At 35.1% G+C, this 20,329-nt stretch overlaps 1 long non-coding RNA gene across 1 annotated transcript in view; it reads left to right on the plus strand.

Moving 5' to 3' along the window:
• LOC105475345 (uncharacterized) overlaps positions 1-14,644 on the plus strand; it is a 55,682-nt gene extending 41,038 nt beyond the window's left edge. Inside the window, exon 3 of the long non-coding RNA XR_011621647.1 lies at positions 14,366-14,644. This is a non-coding gene — a long non-coding RNA (uncharacterized lncRNA). The remainder of the gene's footprint in view (positions 1-14,365) is intronic.
• The last annotated feature ends 5,685 nt before the right edge of the window (positions 14,645-20,329 follow it).

Below are 20,329 nucleotides of genomic sequence, written 5' to 3' on the forward strand. Positions count from 1 at the left end.
ATCTGTATCTGTAAGGACGATTATTCTCCAGTTACAATTCTCTATTCAACCTGGCATTCAATTCTCATTTCACTGAATTTTTTTCTTTCAACTGTATTATTTGATGTGTGATTTATTAAGACAATGCAAAGAGAAAAACTGAATTTCAGGACCTCTAAATAATAACTTTTAAATGTTTCTTCGTGCTCCCCCATATCCAGCCAGTTCTGATATTATAACATTGACTTATGCAAGTAAGTGATTTCTTCTTTTATTAATTATTGTAATTGCCACCTGCTGAAGTTGCCTATAGGCATTAACAGCAGAATATTTATTTTCTTAATATTATCATCTGTTGCTTTATGTGATCAATATCTACCTTCTACTGGTAACTTAAAGTCAGATAGCTATAAATGGCTCTTCATAGTATCTATCCTGGTGAAATACAGTCTCCAACTTTAAGTGTCCTTGAGACTGATACACAACAAATAGGTTTGGCAACAAAACCACAAATAGAGATTTGTGGTTCTTTCTGATCTGTGAATCAGCCTGATATAAAAAACGACCTGGAGAGAGGTGATATGAATAGTGTTAACAGACATATACGATACATTTTTTTTACCAGTCTCCACATTTCATGGATTATCATCCCAATATTAAACATGCCCTTCTCAGCTTCCATGAAATCCTGAGAGCAGAAGCTTTTCAGAACTGAAGTTCTGTATGTTTGACAAGAAATATTTGAAAACAATGTGAGTAGGCAGACCAACTTAGTAGGTCCATATGGTGTGTTTTGAGGAGTTCCTCTCTAAATGGCCCTAATGATCTACTAGTAATAGGCTGATTCTTCAGAGTTCAGAGTTGTTCATTAAAATTTAAATATTCCTTGAAAGGTGACATTAAGCTACTTCCAACCATTAGAATTATTTTGCCAGATTTTAAACAATGAATAAATGTTCCCTGTGCAAAAAACAAATTCAAACAAGACAAAACAAAGGGGTATTAAGAGAAGTTTCATTCCCTTACTCATTCTCTAATTCCACTCCATTCTTGTGTATTTTCCAGAAATTTTATTTGCATATCAAAGCACATTCTTGTATATTTTCCAGGAATTTTCTTTGCATATCAAAGCATTTACTTTCAGATTTTTTTTTCAAGTAGGACAATCTCTCTCTCTCTCTCTCTCTCTCTCTCTCTCTCTCTCTCTCTCTCTCTGTCTATCTCTCTCTCCACTGCTTTCTCTCCACCTCTTGTCCATTTATCTGGAAAAGGACAATAGTCTCTACACTCTCCTCCTTTATTTCACTCCCAAGGGAAACCAATATGAATGAAATTAATAGCCTTTCTCAGTGCTCCAATAAAAGCAAATAGTATCTTTGTCTGATTTCTCTAAATGGGAGGATATTTTACACATTATTTGGTAATTGTCTTCTTGCTAAACAATACATGGACTCCCCCCAAAATAATATATATAAATCTTTATTTTTTAAGAGACAGGGTTTCGCTTTCTCATTCAGGCTGCAATGCAATGGTGCAATCATGGCTCACTCCAGCCTCCATCTCCTGGGCTCAAGCAGTCCTCCTACCTTAGCCTGCCAAGTAGCTAGTACTATAGGCGTGCACAACCATGGCCAGCTAATTTTTAATTTTTTTGTAGAGACAGTGTCTCACTATGTCTCACTATCTTGCCCAGACTGGTCTTGAACTCTTGGGCTCAGGTGATCCTTCCACCTCAACTTCCCAAAATGTTGTGATTACAGATGTTGACCCACTGTGCCCAGCCCTTCCTTTTTTCTTTTTAACAGCTATATAATATTCCTTAAAATTGACGCTGTAACAATGTAATACTTATTACAGTGCTGTAATAAATATTCTTACATTGTAGTCTTACATTCTTGTGTTTTTACTTGGATAAGATAGATAGTCAAAAGTGAGATTGCTGAGTGAGAGAGTATATATACATATTGCATTTTCAGCCATATGGCCAGATTTTAAAAGTGTGACAATTCATCCTCATATTTCCATCAGCAACACCTGAATGTGATATCACATCCTTGATAGCACTGGATTTTGTCATTCTTCATAACTTGCCTACTGCTTTTATTTGCATTTGCCCAGTAGCGTGAAATTTTATGATTATTGGCCACTTGAATTTCCTGTTTTGTGAATTAATCATTCATCTCCTTCATCGGTGTTTCTATTGGTTGCTTGTCTTTCATTATTATTATTAATTTATAGAATTTATTGTGTATTTGTGGTATAATTGGTGGTCTTATATATTGCAAATATATATTCCAAGTCAATGAATGATGTGAGTGGCATCTTAGTGTAGTGCCCAGTTTCTACAGCCAGACTGTCTAGGTTCAGATTTTAGGTTTATTATTTACTGGTGTGTGACCTGAGGCTGTAGATTTATCTTCTAAAATATGAAATGAAAATCATGCTTAGTTCATAGAATGGAATGAGGATTAAATGAATCAATAAATATGAAACATGTAGTATAGCGTTTGGTACAGAGTAGGTCAATATTTTTTGTTTACTAGTATTATTTGTATAATATATTTTGCTCTAAAAGCCTTTTAAATTGTCATATAGAATCTACATTTATTAGTTTACTTAATGGCTCCTGAGTTTCCTGTCTTGCGCATGAAGATTTCCTCTGCTCTAAAGTTATGCAAACCAAGAACTTTCTTCTCTATGACTAGCCTACTGTATTTGCATGATGTATTTTCTAATCTATTCCTTTATTTTTCTTTTTGAGATCGATTCTCACTATGTTCCCCAGGCTGGTCTTGAACTCCTAGGTTCAAGCAATCCTTCCACCTCAGCCTCAGTAGCTGGGATTACAGGCATGCATGCACCACCATGCCCATCTTGCATCACATATTAAACAAAACCTGCTTTCCTCTGTCATTTATCAGGATCCCATATATACATAGTTTTTCTTTTACTCTCTATTTAATTCCACATTTTATTGTCTATTCCTTTTATTACAGTACATTGAAGTAGGTTTAATATCTAATAAGGCTAGCCCCATATAAAAACATTTTTTGAGTCTTCTTGGTTATTCTCAGATGCTTTCAGTTGACTTTGAAATGTTACTCAACTCCAAAATATGTATATTTGAATTGAATAAAATTTACATGTTAATTTTGAAAGGGTAACATTTTATGATGTTAAAACTCCTCATTCACGATCAGGGTATACAATCAATTCATTCAAGTCTTGATTTATGTCTTTAGTATAATTTTATATTTCTGTCATGTATTGACATAATTATTGCTATTGTGAATATTTCTAATATGCTATGTTATTCTATTCTATTGGTTATTGCTAGTATAAAGAGAAACTAAATATTTTTGTACTTTACCTTAAATCCATTCTTTTTTTAGTACTGTTAATTTATTAAATTAGTCTCTTTGGATGTCTAAGTCTACATTCACATTCTGCAAAAAAGAATAACTTTTTCATTTTCCAATAGTTTCCAATATTTGTATGCATTATTTCATTTTTTTCTTTAGTGTGTTAGCTCTAAAACGATGTTGAATGAGAATACTGATGTTGACTTTCTGCCTCGTTCCTGATTTTAATAGAAATGACATTAGCATTTTACTGTTTATCTTGATGCTGGCTCTTAATCTGGTGTGTGGCAAATAGTCTATTGTATTTTCTTTCTACTTCTATTTTATTTACTTTCTACTTCTATTTTATTTACTTTCTACTTCTATTTTATTTAGAGGTTTTACAAATTATATATGGCGAATTTTTATAAATCCAATTTTGTATACTATTGTTATAGTCATAACAATATGCATTTTCACACTCACTTTGTTGGTGTAATGGATTATCTGAAAAGAATGTTTAACATTGTACTATCCTTGAATATCTAGAATAAACTCAAATTGTTGCTCTTTTCATTTATTGTTGGATTAGATTGGCAATATTTTATTTAAAATTTTCATCTATGTTGATAATGAAAACATTTGTAAGTTTCTGGTTTGTACTATTGGGTTTTGTTAATCAGGTATTTCTAACTGTATAAAATGGAGATTAATGTATTTTCTATAAGCTAATGTACATTAAATAACATGAATTGTCAGTTTTTAAAGACTAGATATATCTGTAACACCACCTGGGCCTGTATCTTTTCTTCAAAGCATGGCTTTAGTTATCTTCTATGATTATTGGCTTGTTTAGGTTTTATTCTTCTCTTAGGCTAATTTTGGTAATTTATATTTTGTTGGAAATTTACCACTTTCCTCTAGATTTTCAATTTTATTTCCATAGAGTTGCATATACTTTTCAACAGAAATATAGTCTCTCCTATATCTATGGTTAAATCTCTCATTTTAAACATGTATATTTTTCTTCCTTTTCTTAATCAAGTTTTCAGAAAGAATCTGCTTTTGTTTCAGATTGCTTTTCAAATAGGAGTGAGTTGAAGCGGAAAAGGTGAGACACAGTCATACAGGGAGCAAGTACAGAGAAAGGCCCTGTGGTGACACGGGGATAGCTGCCTCTCAGCACTATCTCACAGTTTGCCTATAATTAGTATTTCAGGGGTTGATAAAGTCATTGCTTTCTAGCCATTAGATTGTCAAAAGTGGCTTGGCACAGTGCTGGGAGGCAAAGAGATGTCAACTAATGTGACAAACTTAAGAGATTGGAAGCTGCTGCCGACTTCTTAGTGTTCTTTGAAACAATGTTTTTGACAGTAGATTTAGTTATCCAAACCGAGTTCAGGTTCTGGCTATTTACTACACAACCCTGGCACATTATAGGCACTCAACTAATAACTATTTGAATGAACGAATTTCTACTGAGTGCTCCTAAACACCCAGTAACTATTTGAAAGAATGAGTATCTATTGCATGCTCTTAAACTCACTGAGTGTCACTACATTAGTCTGTTCTCACATTGCTACAAAGAAACATCTGAGACTGGGTAATTTATAAGGAAAAGAGGTTTAATTGGCTCAAGGTTCTGCAGGTGGTACAGGAAGCTTAGTGGCTTCTGCTTTTGCGGAGGCCTCAGGAAGCTTTAACTCTTAGCAGAGGCAAAGTGGGAGCAGGTGTCTTACATGGCAGGAGCAAGGTGTAGGGGGAGATGCTGCACACTTTTAAACAACTCATGAGAACTCACTATCAAAACAGCACCAAGGGGATAGTGCTAAACCATTTATGAGAAACCACCTTCATGATCCGATCACCTCCCTACCATGCCCTACCTCCAACATAGGGGATTATAATTTGACATGAAATTTGAGCAAGGACGTGGATCCAAACTCTATCTTCACCATCTGCATCTATAGAATGAAATGGTAACACCAACCACAGGAGTTTATCATGAGGTTTAAATAAAATGAGTGCTTGTATATGCAAATACTTTCTTAGTTACAAAACATTATGAAAATGTAAAACTTTTGGCCTGAAACTGTACTAGAATTAAATTCTTGGTCTGATAGTCATCTACTTGTATGTCACTTACTGTGTTTTGGTTTCCTTGAGCCCTGCTTAATAGTTTATCATTCAATAATAACCAATTTATCAAATAGATTTCAGCAGCAACGGATTGCTCATTGGGACATGGGGCAGCATATATGGTTTGCCTGGTTCATGGTAAAATGTGACCTCAGGGCTTTCTCAGGCCCTGAACTCCAACTTGGTGTATTTTTTTTTAAAAATTAGTAATTAAACAACATATCTGACCACAAAAACCATGCATTTGACCTACTTTAACATATTCTACTCTCATTTGAGCTCTGAAAATTTCATCTGCTGGGATAATAAGGAAAATTATTCTCATTATCAAATATTTGAAATGTGATTTATTCCCTAAGTTCAGATTTCCCTGTTTGTATCTAATTTGGCCAAGAAAAAAAACTTACTATGGTTTCAAGCTATCCAAAAATTACTAGCAGTTGGATGTTTGAAATGACTGTAACAAAATAAATATCTCCAAGTCAACAAATCATGCCCTGTCATATCAATAGTAAGCATTGGATGATATAATCACTAAGCCAGGACCTTCAAAATCTGGGAGGATTTCTATGGGATTTTCTCTCTTAGCTGTCCCAATCAAAATTAGCCATTTGTATCAAATATTAGCAAATGTCAAAATATGGCAGTTAAAAGAAACCCCATCTTACTTTTATGTTGCTAGACCTTAGCCTAGGTTCAGTTTATCCTTGAGCAGAAGCACTATTGTATTGAAGGTCATTTGGAGGTCAGCATTATTTTTCACCAGAAACACTCTTCACAGGCCTCTCTTAAGTTGGTAGTTGTCATTTTTCTCTCTTTTTTCTTTTCCTTTGACCTGGAAATCACAGGGCAGGCCATTGATGCTGAACCTTTATCAGGCTGCATTAAAGCCATGACTCATTCTTAAATTTGGAGAAAGAGAGCTTAATGATTAACAGAATCAGGGAGAAGGACTATAGCAGAAGCCCATAGCTGAGTTCCCAGGAAGCGCTGTTTATTGACTTCTAAAGTTTGGGGTTTTGGAGTCAGCAAGCAAAGCTCTCAACCTCACATCACTCACCATCCTCTGTCACCCCTGGGTAAGGATCAGCCTGGCCACCCGGGTCAGAGAGCATGGATCCCTTAGACAGAGGGGTGTGTCGTACCCACTGTGGGATGCCCTGGCCCTGGGCTCTCTGACTGGGAAGCATTTCTCACCTTAACTCATGGGGAGCCTTCAAATTTCCCTATTCTTGGAGAAAATCCTCACTCAGGCACTTTAAATGACTCTTGGAAGAATCATGGCTTACCCACTGCAGGGGCTGGATTGTGTTTTCATGAAAGGGGAGTTAGGAAATCAATTCTTATGTATATCGCATTTGGTGGGCAATCTCAGTTGCATGGATATTTAACTCTGAGAGTATTTCAGTGCAATATGTAAGAGTCATACACTATAGTATAAAACATAGGCACTTTGCCAGCTTTCTCAGCCTATGACCCCCAAAGGTGTCAAATCATGCCGAATAGCGAACACAATTATGAATACCTTTGACTGGAATTCTACTTTTACTGAAAAGGCAAACAGTTAGTGGTTTACATTATTTCGTGTACCTTAAAATAAGTTATAAATTGTTATAAAATGAAAGGAGATTTTTGTGATCATCAATGTTTCAAAAAGGCTATTCAGAATAAACATTTACAAGTAAAACTTAAAAGCTGTAAACTAAACTGACCTTGCCGGCAGTAGTTCTGTGAACTAAACTAGCAGTTTTGCCTGGAAGGAAGAACAATGTCATCAATAATTTTGTGGGTCTTATTTAAAAGAATTTATTTTTTTTAAAAGCCATTAACAAAATCTGCTTTATGCATGAGAAATCTAACACTTTAAAACTTATAAAACTTGTGAGTGTTAAGATTTGTTTGGTCACATTTGCTGCTTATGCTGCAAGTATTAGGGTAAAGTAATAGTAATGGTGATAATTGTAAGGGCTTCAATTTAGTCAAACTATCATTTATATCATTTATATAATTCATAAAATTATATTTTTAAAATAATTATAATTCTTTAAAAGTGAGCATATAACCTATAGTTATTAGACTTATAAATTGGGTCAGAACTATATTATTTGATTCTAGGCTTGTGGGTTATCATGAAACAAAACTCATAAGCCCTTTAGAATAATCAGAACCACTGAGGGTTGGCAGTGCATGCAAAGGACTGGGAATTTTGTTAGAGACACTTGGTTACAATCCAAAAATCTAATGCTAAGTCGTACTGTTTGTACCACTCAATTATTTACAAAACTGGATGGATTTGAACACTTTTTAGTCATGGGTTCAAATTCATTTACATACCTTAATACTAAAGTTATAGTATTCACCTTGTTATAAACACCTTCTCTAGCATTTAAATGTAAAACTTGTGATATTTAGCACTTATTGTATGAATTATATAAATGATAGAAAATTTGACTAAGTTGAGGCTTTAAAAATTATTATTACTTTTTGCATTAGTACCTGTAGCATTAGCACAAATGGGTGCAACCACGTCTTAACAGTGACCAGTTATATAACTTTCAATGTGTTAGATTTTTCCATTATAAGTCAAATTTTGTCAATGGCCTTTTTCTTATGAAATCCTTTACTATTCATGAGCAAGGAAATTTTCATTAAATGATTAGGAAGAAAAGGCATATTATATTGAACTGGGTAATGCTGAAAAGTTTATGTCTTTAGCAGAATTGTTAGACCTGTTCCTGGCTTTGAGCAATATCCACATTATCGTCATTAACTGAAAAATAAAGACAAAACTATGCCATTGTGTCCACTATGTGAAAAATAAAATCTCGTAATATCATAGGCATGGAAGTTGCTTATCATTTCACATTTAGTGCTTTGTTTGAAACTGACCCATGACCCATTTGAGACCAAAGTTCATGCAATTGGCAAGTAATGGTTGCATTATTGTGCGGTTCCGACATGGGAAGTGCACAAAAAAGGGATTCATGGAGATAAAGTGTGTGGAATGAACAGATTCCCTCTGAGCTTTATAGACTTTCTAAAATTCAAATATGGAAAAGGAATGAGAGAAATACATTATTAAAGGTAGCCAGTTTTATTCTCCCCCCACTCCATCCCAAAATAATAGTCCTGGGATTCCCAGTTCTTGAATATTTTCATGCCTCTCAGAGTGAGTTTCATGATCCAGGACCTGTGCATTTACTAGACAGAACATTTAGCAGTGGGATAGTGCTATATTTCAGCTATGTAATGTGTTAAATAGGTCTTTATGTCTAGACTTCAACCCTAAATATGATTTACCATATTTGGAGGCCGGTGTAAAGGGAGGAAAGTAAATTCAGATTTGGAGTGTTTCCTGGCACTTGCACATAGCCAAAACTACTTCCCTGCACACCTGTGTGCCACGCACAGGCCAGGCAGATGAGGAGGAAAGTCCAATGCTTGGCAATGTAAAGTTGAAAGGGAGGCTTACCCTAGGAACAAGAAGAACCACTTAGCGGTTCAGAATTTCTACCTCCTGCTTCAGTGAATCAAGCAGGGTTTCCCTTCTTTCTTCAGCATCATTTTTCAAAGGGAAGAAAAGCTTCTTATATGGCTTCTCAGGGAAAAAATGAGGGAGAAGCGCTGCCCAGAAAGATATTCAAAGTTAGGAGTTTGTCATTGGGGTCAGCATGGCTAGGAAGGGGCTCTGTTTTAGGAAGTCAAAGCCTTTGGTTTAATTCACAGCTCTCCTACTTAGTAGAGACCTTGGGGAAGTCTCCTGTTTTCTTAATTCATGTTAAATTGGACCACAGCCACACCTATTTGCTTACATGTTGCTTCTGGCTGCTTTCACGATACAACTGTTGAGTAGTTGCGATGAAAACTGTGTGGCTTGTGCTATGGTTTGAATGTGTTTGACTCCTCTAAGTTTGTGTGTTGAAAGTCAAATCCCTGGTGGAACAGCGTTGGGAGATGGGGTCTAATGGGAAATGTTTAGGTTAGAATAATGCCATTATTAAAAGGGCTTGCAGGAGAAGTTTTGCTCTTTTCTGCTCTTCTGCCATGTCCAGAGGATGTAGCATTCAACGTGCCATCTTGGAAGGAGCAACCAGACCCTCACCAGACACCAGATACTGGTGTCTTGGTTTTGAAATTCCCAGCCTCCAGAACTGTGAGAAATAAATTTCTGTTCTTTATAAGTTACTCAGTCTCAAGTGTTATGTTATAGCAGTGCAGAATGAACTAAGTCAGCTTGCAAAAGAAAAAATATTTATAATCTTGGTCTTTTATATAAAAAAGTTTGCCAACCCCAATCTAGACCAAATTTTAGGGTAGCAAACTGATTAAACTATTTGACACTATGATGTGGATGACTAATCTCTCCCATCTCCAAGAAGATTAACCTAGCAAAATGCTTTCAAGGCAAAATAAATTACAATTACATAAATAAAATCTCGGTGGGTGAGCAGATAGTTTTTAGCAGCTATCTTTCTCTAGGCCTAGCAGAAAGTGCCTACCTTTTCAGCTACATACATACTCCATTTAAGCCTATTTTTAGTTAGCCCAATACACTGCTTACTTATGTCTCTCTTTACTCTGCTTGGGTTGTCCTTTCCATTCCTGCACCACTCCCATATACCTGGATAATTCCTACAGATAGTTCTTACAACTTAGCACAAATCTCATGTAAGATATTCCCCAGTGAAGGCTTTTCAACACCTCTTCCAATCCATCCCAACATTTTTTCTTGCTTAATCTCAATTCTAAATACCATAATGTGTATTATTTATTTTACCAAAGTATTTATCACACTTTATTATAATTATCCATCTGTGTGTTGCCTCCATTAAATTATAAACTCTGAGAGCATAGACCATCTCTCTTTACTCTTACATTCCCTAGCACTGTGCTTGGCATATGGTAGGTTAATAGTATGCAGTGAACCAGTATTTATTCATATCCCTGAGTCTAACCCCTAATAAGTAAAATTCTGGCTACCTAGTTCAATGGCAGGAATGCCCATAAGCAGAGCATTTTCTCAGAAAATTTCCTTGAATACTGTGAAAAGAAAATGGGTAGATAACTGTAATTGTATCCTTATCTGTCATAGCAAACTGACTTTCAGAGCACTGCTAATAGGTATTGAATTTCCAGAAAATTATTTTGTGTTGAGAAAAGTCTTGAACAAGGTCATGTGCTCAGAAAGTATGAATTGTAGCTTTTGTAAGCTCAGGTGTGCCAAAGCATTGATAATATGGGCAGTATTTTCTCAAGACTGAAATATTTGTGAATAATTTTCCCATTATGTCAGTACTCAGCATTGAATCCAACAATATTAAACAAATCCTTCTTCTTTATTTAACTTTACTGGAAAGCTTTACAGAATTATACATTATTCATGTAGGACTTTATCATGGAAGTAACAAGCTGAGGACCCAAATAGGAAACACCATTAATACTATCAAGTTTTATAAAATGTGGGAGTCCTGGCCTCTATTTTATAATGTCCCAGACTTGGCTTGAAGTTGAAATTAACTTACCATGAATGCTACTTCTGAAAACAGCCTTGATCGGCACTCATTATTAAACATGAGAATGCATTCAGACGTATTGTCAGACGTCCTGCTGCTACCGGAGAACAATATGGCACAGGAGGGAACCTCCACTGCTAGGCAATGGAAGGACTTTTGAGTCTTCATCGGATGCAGTGGAAATTTGTTGTTTGTTCTGCTTAACATTCACTTTCTTTTCTTTTGGTATATTTTCTTTTGGTGACCCACTGCTTCCTCCCTCCACAGTCCACGTGGTTTTGGTGGGCCTGACTCTACACTTACTCACTGTAGGCTTTAGGAGACACGCTCCAGACTGGGCCCATCTGCCTTTCCATCCTAGTGTCTGGTTCAAGGACAGCATATGACTCTTGGCCAGTTCTTTCATAATAAACTATACCTGCAATTGCCAAGGGCTCCCATGTTGACAGGGCCTGCCTGAGAGTGATGTCTCTACAGGAAAGAGTGGAGCTAAGAGATGGAGGGAGTCCTAGCAGCAGCATCTGAGTTATGCCAAATGGCTGAAAATTCCTTTGGACTTTTCAGTTATCTTAATAAATAAATACATTTTTTAAATTAATTTAATTTGAGTTAGGGTGTTTATTGGTTACAACCAAACAGTTCTTTCAGCTCTAATCTATAAATAATACTGTAATGAAATTAGAAAATTAACTGGAAAAGATATCTAAGAAAAGTCCAAAGAGTTCAAATAATAGAAAAGTAAAATAAAATATAAAGAGAATTAGCATTAAATATCTCTAAAACTCTACTGAAGGTAGCTTCAAAAATTACACAAACTGCCTTGGGAATAATTCAACTCAACTTGGAACAATACATAACATAAAGCTATTGTATTTTCACTTGTTAGTTTTTAATCTCATAATTTTGAGTATAACATTTTAGTCATTTTGCGCATTAATAATTTGAATGTTATAATTGATATTATATAAAGGTAATGCTTTTTCTTAATTACATATTTTTAAAAGGATTAGTTCATTCTTTAAAAATGTATTATGAAATATTTAATATAAATGAAATTATAATGGAAACATAAAATATACAAATCTAAAATAATATAACAAACACTTGCAAATTATTGGTCTGTATAATAAATATATTATTGTAAGTAAAGTTCCTAAATTCCTCCCTGGATAAATCCCTCTCTTTCCCTCCTAGAAGTAATCACCACCCTGAATTTGTGTTTATTATTCCCATGCATTTCTTCATACTTCACTATATATGTCTGGAAGCCTGAACAACAGTTAGTGTTATTTAATGTGTTTCTAAGCTTTATGTAAGTGATATGAGTGTATATTTTCTTCTTCAACTTGCTTTTTAAGTCAAACATTACGTTTGCAAAATTCATTCATGTTGAAATTCATTTCATTCATTCATTTTTACAACATCTCAAGTTTTAACAGTTTGAGAACCTGGTTGGGGGTAAGGAAAAATCTATGAAATAGGATTTTCACTAAAATTTAGCATTTTCTTCAATTATAAAATAAGCAACCAACTATAGTAATATGTGACTTTGTCACCAGTTGAAATTACAGACATTTCCATGTTACATTATGGTTGATACAGAGATCTCAAAATACAGACTAAACTCATTATTACTTTGAGATCGTTTGTTGCTAATCTTGCTACTGCGTCTTACTATTTAATGAGTTAATATAACACCATAGTACCATAATTATTTCAGTATGCTGATAATAATCATGCTAATCAATTTAATTTCTTTGTAATCCTATATATTTTATATAAAGGCATCAAAAAAAAATTTTTTTTTTTTTGAGACAGAGTCTCGCTCTGTTACCCAGGCTGGAGTGCAGTGGCGTGATCTCGGCTCGCTGCAAGCTCCGCCTCCCGGGCTCACGCCATTCTCCTGCCTCAGCCTCCTGAGTAACTGGGACTACAGGCACCCGCCACGACGCCCGGCTAATTTTTTGTATTTTTAGTAGAGACGGGGTTTCACCGTGTTAGCGAGGATGGTCTCGATCTCCTGACCTCGTGATCCGCCTGCCTCAGCCTCCTAAAGTGCTGGGATTACAGGTGTGAGCCACTGCGCCCAGCCTAGGTATCAAACATTTTTAAACATTATCCTGAGAAGAACTTCATCAGACTGCCAGAGAGGTTCTTCACACAAACAAGGTTAAGCATGTTTGCTCCTAGGCAATTCCACTAAAACTCCTAAGTATCTACCCAAGATATATAAAAATGTATGCTGGTACAAAGACTTGCATGTGAATGTTCATGGCAGTATTATTTGTAATAGCCAGAAGTCTAGCTATACATGGAAATATCACGTTAGCAATAAAAAGGAACTATCTATTGATATATGCCTCAACACAGATGAACTTCAAAACTATTATGCTAATGAAAGAAGCCAGATACAAAAGACCACAAATTTTATTCCATTTATAGGAAATGTCTAGAAAAGACAAATCCATAGATACAGATAGTGAATTAGTGGTTTCTTGGCGATGGGGGTGGAGAAGATGGGATTAACTGAAAATTGACGTGAGGGATCTCAAGTTTATTATCTCATGTAATATTGCACAACTTTGTACATTAATTAAATAATAAATTTGATAAACATAACACATTTTTGGTAATGAAAATGCTCTAAAATTGGGTTGTGGTGATATTGCACAACTTTATAAATTTGTTAAAAATCACTGAATTCTACACTTGAAATAGCCAAAATTTATGATATTTAAATTAAACCATAATGCAGCTACTAAAAAAACAAGAATTTTTGTTCCATTGTATAACCAGATCATTTATTTATTTTCTGATGGATATTTGTTTCTCTCTCTTTTTTTTTTGCTATTAATAGCAATGTCACTATGAGTATTCTTGTGCATCACCTTTTGCTCTCAACAGGCATGTCTTCATGTTGTATAGCTAGAAGCAGAATCACTATCTTGCTTCTACTTTACTAAATATTGAAAAATTGTTTTCCACATGTTTGCAACAACTTATCTTCCACCAGCCATTTGTAAGAATTTTTGTTAATTCATAGCCTCACTAATACTTGGTAAAGTCAGACTTTTAACTTTTGACAATCTAATAGGTATGAAATGATACCTTGTTTTAATTTGCTTTGCAACATTTTTTCAACTGATATGAGACACTGGTGTTTCCCCTTCTGTGAATCAAGGCAAGACAGTGTAGTGCTGAGGTGCTGGCAGAATTCTGACTAGGTTTGAATTATGGCTTTACCACTTTCTAGAGGTTATGTAACGTGGGAAATGTATTAATTTTTTAATATATAACTTCATATATTTGCTTAAATTTATTCCTAAAGGCCATATTTTAGTTCTTGTGTTGCTTCTTTTAATTATTTTATATTTTTTCCTGTTTTCCATGTAGGTTATCATATCACTTGTAACATATACAGAGAAACTATGAGGGTGAATATGTGAGTTACAAAAGCTAGTTGGATTTTTATGCACCAGAAAAAAATATCAGTTAAACTGAAGAACATCAAAGTCAAAGAGAAATTCTTTAAAGATCCAGAAAAAAGAATGATCCAGATTGCCTTCAAATGAGCAGCAGCTTAAATGAGGACTGACTTTTCAACAGCAATGATGAAAACCAATGTAACTATATCTTCAATAAACTGAAAGAAACAACTGCCAACTAAGAATTTAGTTTGTTCTTTTTCAACCTTTACATATTTTATTTTTTTCTGTTTTTATTTTACTGTTTAGAACCAGGATATTAAATATAAGGCAATATTAAATAAAACTGGTAATAGAGGACATCCTTGTCTCATTCAAAATCTTAAAGGGAATGCTTTTAATGTTTTGCCAACAAGAATAATGTTTCTTCTGGAACTTTTGTAAATATCCTCTATCAGATTAAAGTATCTCCTTTCAATTTTCATTTTTCTATGAGTTTATTATAAAAGGGTGCTGAATTCCAATATCTGTTGAAATGATTAAAATTGTTTTTTCTTTTGTTAACACAGCAAATCCTAGTAATAACTTTTCTAATGTTAAATTACTCTTTTAGTCATGAAATGAACCTAAAACTGCTATCATGTATTACCTTTTTTAAATTTTGCCGGATTTAGTTTACCAATAGGTTTGTTTAGGATTTGTAAATCTTTGCAAATGAATGATTGAGTTTGGCCCATAATTTTCCATTCTTATATTATCCTGTCTGGGATTGGCAAGTGGGACACAGGATGATTTCATCTGTCACTTTTGCCCCTCAGTGAGCACCCTTCTGCAGTGTAAAACCCTAGATTCAATCTTTAGTAATAAAAGTTAAACATCAGGTTCACTGTGTATGTCCATTTACGAGTGGACATGATGTTTAACTTAACTCTTACTACTAAAGATTGAAGCTAGTCAAAATGTTCCTCCTGAACACTCTAACTCTGACTACACCATCCTCAATTTAAGCACTTTGTTCTGGACTATGTTTTGTTCTGCGTTTTCATATATATTTCAGATATGCTTGTGGAATAGATCTGAAACATACATGCAACCACATATGAAATATATTCCATAACTTATCTTTTTATTCTGATATATATAACATTTATTCATTACTATTATTACTCATTATTATTACCATTATATTGGTCACAGTTTCTTCTTGTGTCTCAAACCTTTCTTCAATGTATATAAAATACTACATAATAAAAATTAAAAATAAGGCCAAGTACAGTGGCTCACGCCTGTAATTCCAGCAGTTTGGGAGGCCGAGGCAGGCAGACCACTTAAGCTCAGGAGTTTGAAACCAGGCTGGGCAACATGGTGAAACACTGTCTCTACAAAAAATACAAAAATTAGCTGGGCTTGGTGTCCTGTGTCTGTAGTCCCAGCTACTCGGGAGGCTGAGGGAGGAGGATTGCTTGAGCCTGGGAGACGAAGGCTGCAGTGAGCTGAGATTGCACCACTGCACTCCAGCCCAAGAGACAGAGCAAGACACTATCTCAAAAAATAAATAAATAAATAAAAACCCAATGGACAGGTTAAAATGGCAGCTTAGACACACTGGAAGGAATTAATGAACTGAAAGGCAAATCTGAAGAAATTCTCTCAAATGTGGCACAGAGAAATGAACAGATGGAAAATAAAACAGAGCAGTTAAAATATATGGAAAAGTGAGTGAGAAAGTATAGTTTACATCTAAGGAGAGTTCCAGAAGGTGAGACTAGACAGAATGTGGAGAGGCAAATTTAAGAGTAATGCTTCACTCAACCACTCTAATCCTAGCAATCACTTCCTCCCTTTGATCTAATGTCAGGTCCTTCTATTCACCAAACTTGCCCAGAAAAGAGGCCACAGGCACCCTGGTAAAGCCATCTGCACAGATCAGCATCTTGGGCATAGTTCAGGGAGGAGAAGGATGGAGAGTGGATCTGGGGAGGAGAGGGAAATGAAAGGTATTTGGTACACTATTTTCTTCTAAAAGTTTTGAAGCTTTGCTTTTCCCATTTAAAACTTTATTCTAACAATTGACTTTTGTCTGTAGTATAAGTAGAGTTTAATATTCTGAATACATAAACACTGATACGGTGTGGTCACAATCAATTGGGAACATTAGTCATGCCACTAGTCATAACTGATGCTGCCTATCAGTATCAGGTAAGATCAAACCTGGGCACACTGGCTGAATATTACATCTCAGAAGAGATGGATGCAGGCTTTGTGGGACATGAGACTTAGATAGAATCTAGAGGTCCTCTTTAAGAAAAATAATACATTATGTACAAAGGGGATTTTTTTAAGAGATAGAAAAATCACGACGAAGTAAAACATTTTAAAATCAAAGTAAAATATCACAAAATCCAGATAAATAGCATAATACTTTTATTAACTGCCTAATCCACTTATATAATGTTTCTTTAGCTACGTTTTTTTAGGTGCATATTCTTCAATAAACTGCTTCAGATATCATAAACTTCTTGTGCTTTAAGGAGTCATAAATTTTGGGGGCTCTTAATAAATTCCTCCAGTCTGATTTGATATGAGAAAACTTGTCTGATGTCTTGTTAAAAGAGATTACAAACAAAACAGTAAAAGCATCCTCTACTCTTGCAATAGTCCAGACAGGATTTGATAGTGGTTTGACCATTTAAAAAGCTGTTTTTCAAAATATCTTTCTGGGAAGCTCTTTTGTCCATTGTACGATTTCTTTGATTCTCTATAAATCTTAGTGGGCTCAATCACAATTTTGGAACTTTAAAAATAAACTCCTTAAATGATGTTGAGTGAAATTATCTATCCGAACAGGAAAAAAATGAAAGAGCATGGTGCGTCTCCAAGCCAACAAATTTATCAAACTGAAGCTGTTTAGACATTCATGCATGTTCTATTGATCAAATATATTATGTTTTTCTTCATCTTTATTTTCATCTTTATTTCTTGTTTAGAAGGGAACTGATTCACATAATTTTCTTTATTTTTTCTATTGTCATTTTTATCATCTATATTTTCTTGCCTATTTTAATTAGTTCCTTGTCTTCATGATATTGACCATAGGAGTTTTTATTCCCATTGTTCTAGACGAGGTTGTTTTTGACATTTCAAAACTTTCCCCCGTATTATTTTAGATTTACATATTTTTCATTCCTTAGACTAATTATTCCTCATGATATTTGAACATTGGTACAATCAGCAATTATGAAAAACCATAAAATTTTCTGAATTTAAGGCATCTTTAAAGCACTGAAATGCATATCATCAAATTACCCATACTAATATTATATACATAGTTCTACTGAAGAATATACAGAGAGATTTGTCACTGAAACACTTGTTTATTTAGGCCATTTCACTGCATTGGTAACAATTTTGTGTGCTGTTTTGTCTGGAGCCATCATATCATCAAAGCAAGTAAAATGCATTAGATTCACTAAATATGTGATTCATTATATTTTATTATATAATCATTTAAAAATATAATTGTAAACACTGCATTATTTCATCATTTATAACAGCAGAGATCTTATGTTTTGAAACATTAGAATTAGAAGAATTAGGATTAGAAGAATGTGTTCACAGATTAGCTTTTGGCTTCATATATTTCATACCTTGTTACCTCTCTACTGTCTACATATTTTTGGAGCCAGGTGTCCACAGGACACGTTCTAAGATACAACTATTCTGTACCTACATGTCATGGCTCAAGGTAGGTCAGCATAGTATCAGTAGAAATATTCCTGGAAGTCATTCTTTGAATAACTTTGCAATCACAGAGTGACAGTAAACCACATAAAAATATCCAACTAAACTCAATTGCAGTGAATCTCCAACTTTTCTTTAGCCATATCTAAAAACAATGCTCACAGTGACTCCAGTGACAGTCTACACAAAGAAAAATGTGGTGGTGGAGGAGTAATTAGAACAGAAAAAGAAGGTGATCTTAACGAATGTGTTGAAATATCTTACTTTTCAAATTTTAAAAAATATGGGCCGGGCATGGTGGCTCACACCTGTAATCCCAGCACTTTGGGAGGAAGAGGCGGGCAGATCACGAGGTCAGGAGTTTGAGACCATCCTGACCAACACGGTGAAACCCCATTGGTACTAAAAATACAAAATTAACCGGATGTGGTGGCACACATCCCTGTAATCCCAGCTACTCAGGAGGCTGAGGCAGGAGAACCACTTGAACTCAGGAGGCAGAGGCTGCAGTGAGCCGAGATCACACCACTGCATTCCAGCCTAGATGACAGAGTGAGACGCCATCTCAACAAAAAACAAAAAACAAAACAAAAACAAAAGCAAAAACAAAAACATGTGAACCCAGGGCTTGTCTCAAGGCCTTAGAAGAGACTCACGAAACTGAAAGGCCCTGTATTTCAGCCTATGGCCCTCATGGGAAGTGGAGGTCCAATTGGATTATTTTTCCTATGAAAAACCAATTGTCTCAGCACATTTATTGGAAAGTCAACTTTTTCTTCTTTTGATTTGCAGTGACAGCTGCCATATATTGCATCTCCATATAATTGGGAACCCACATTCATATGTATGCACTGCACATACTCACTATTCTGGCTTTCCCTTATAGTTGGTCCCTTTAAAAAATTTCCTGGTCTTTTTTTTTTTAATTGATGTCCTTGAGCCATAAAACTTCCTGGTCTTTTAGCGATTTCCGTTTCTTTCTACAAGCCTGATGACACAAGAAGATTATGTTTTATGCTGGATCTAGTTGTCTCACAGGAAGAAGGCCTTCCAGAATATCTAATATACTATACTGTCAGATGCACATACTTCTTTCCTTGGAGTTTTAAATTTTAGGTATTACATTTCTTACTTTGAGAATGGCTGGTCATTTTTGATGGTCTCATTTTTAGTTTTATTTTTGGAATATTATGTTACTTTTCTAAATGTATTAAATATACATATCTTAGATAATAGAGTTATTCCAACATCTAAAGTCTTTGTGAGTCTGATTGTGGTTACCTCCTGTTTCTACTGACCCACTGTGTTCTGCTTTCTCACAGTATTAGTGATTTTTGATGGTAAACACAGTGTTCTGTGAATCTTCACGTGTTGTAGTTCTTTGAAGCCTGATTTAAAGAAATTGTTTTTGTTTTGTTTTTATGGTCCATCCTAGAGGTGATTTGAATTTGGTTTTGCCAGGTGCCTGGGAACACTTTCAACCCAGAACCACTTTAAAATTAATTATTAGCTTGAGGTTTTTCAAATCAAACAGAAATATGAATTTGTGTCACAACCTCCTGACAGCCAGACTGTGGTTTCAAATTTTAGTGAGAGAATTTCTGACTTCTTTTCTAGTTCACCTTTCATTGAGGGCCGAGCTATTTGGGGATGGATAATAGCTTTACGTATGGATTTCCTGGGACAGTACTGTGCATACTAACTCATAATCCATCACGGACAGATACTTTTGTAAAACTAAGGTCAGTATGAATTACTAGGGAAATGGAATGCTGCTTGGATACTACTGCTTATACAATAACTATGAACGTTTTTGAACACTCTCCATTTCTGTACCTATCTTAACATGTACTGGCGACAGACAGTTTGGAGACCGATCTGTAAACCACACTTTGAGTAGCACCACCCTATCATTCTTCCCACCTTGAGCAGGCCCTAAGCTTTATCTCTGTTCCCAACCCCACATGTCCATCACAATGGAAATTCAAGTGTTACTGAAGTGGGCACATGTCTCAGAGTCCTGGGTGGATTACGTACTCCATTCTTTATCTCTGGATTCCTGCTGTCATTTCATATTTTACCTCTAAGGATTTATCTTTATTTCTCATTAATTCATCAATGTGTTAAACGAGTTTCCACCATGATCCAACACTCCCTCTCTTAACTGAAATGTACACACATGTTCATCAAA

The sequence above is a fragment of the Macaca nemestrina genome, chromosome 4, assembly GCF_043159975.1.
Source record: "Macaca nemestrina isolate mMacNem1 chromosome 4, mMacNem.hap1, whole genome shotgun sequence".
Taxonomy (NCBI): Eukaryota; Metazoa; Chordata; class Mammalia; order Primates; family Cercopithecidae; genus Macaca; species Macaca nemestrina.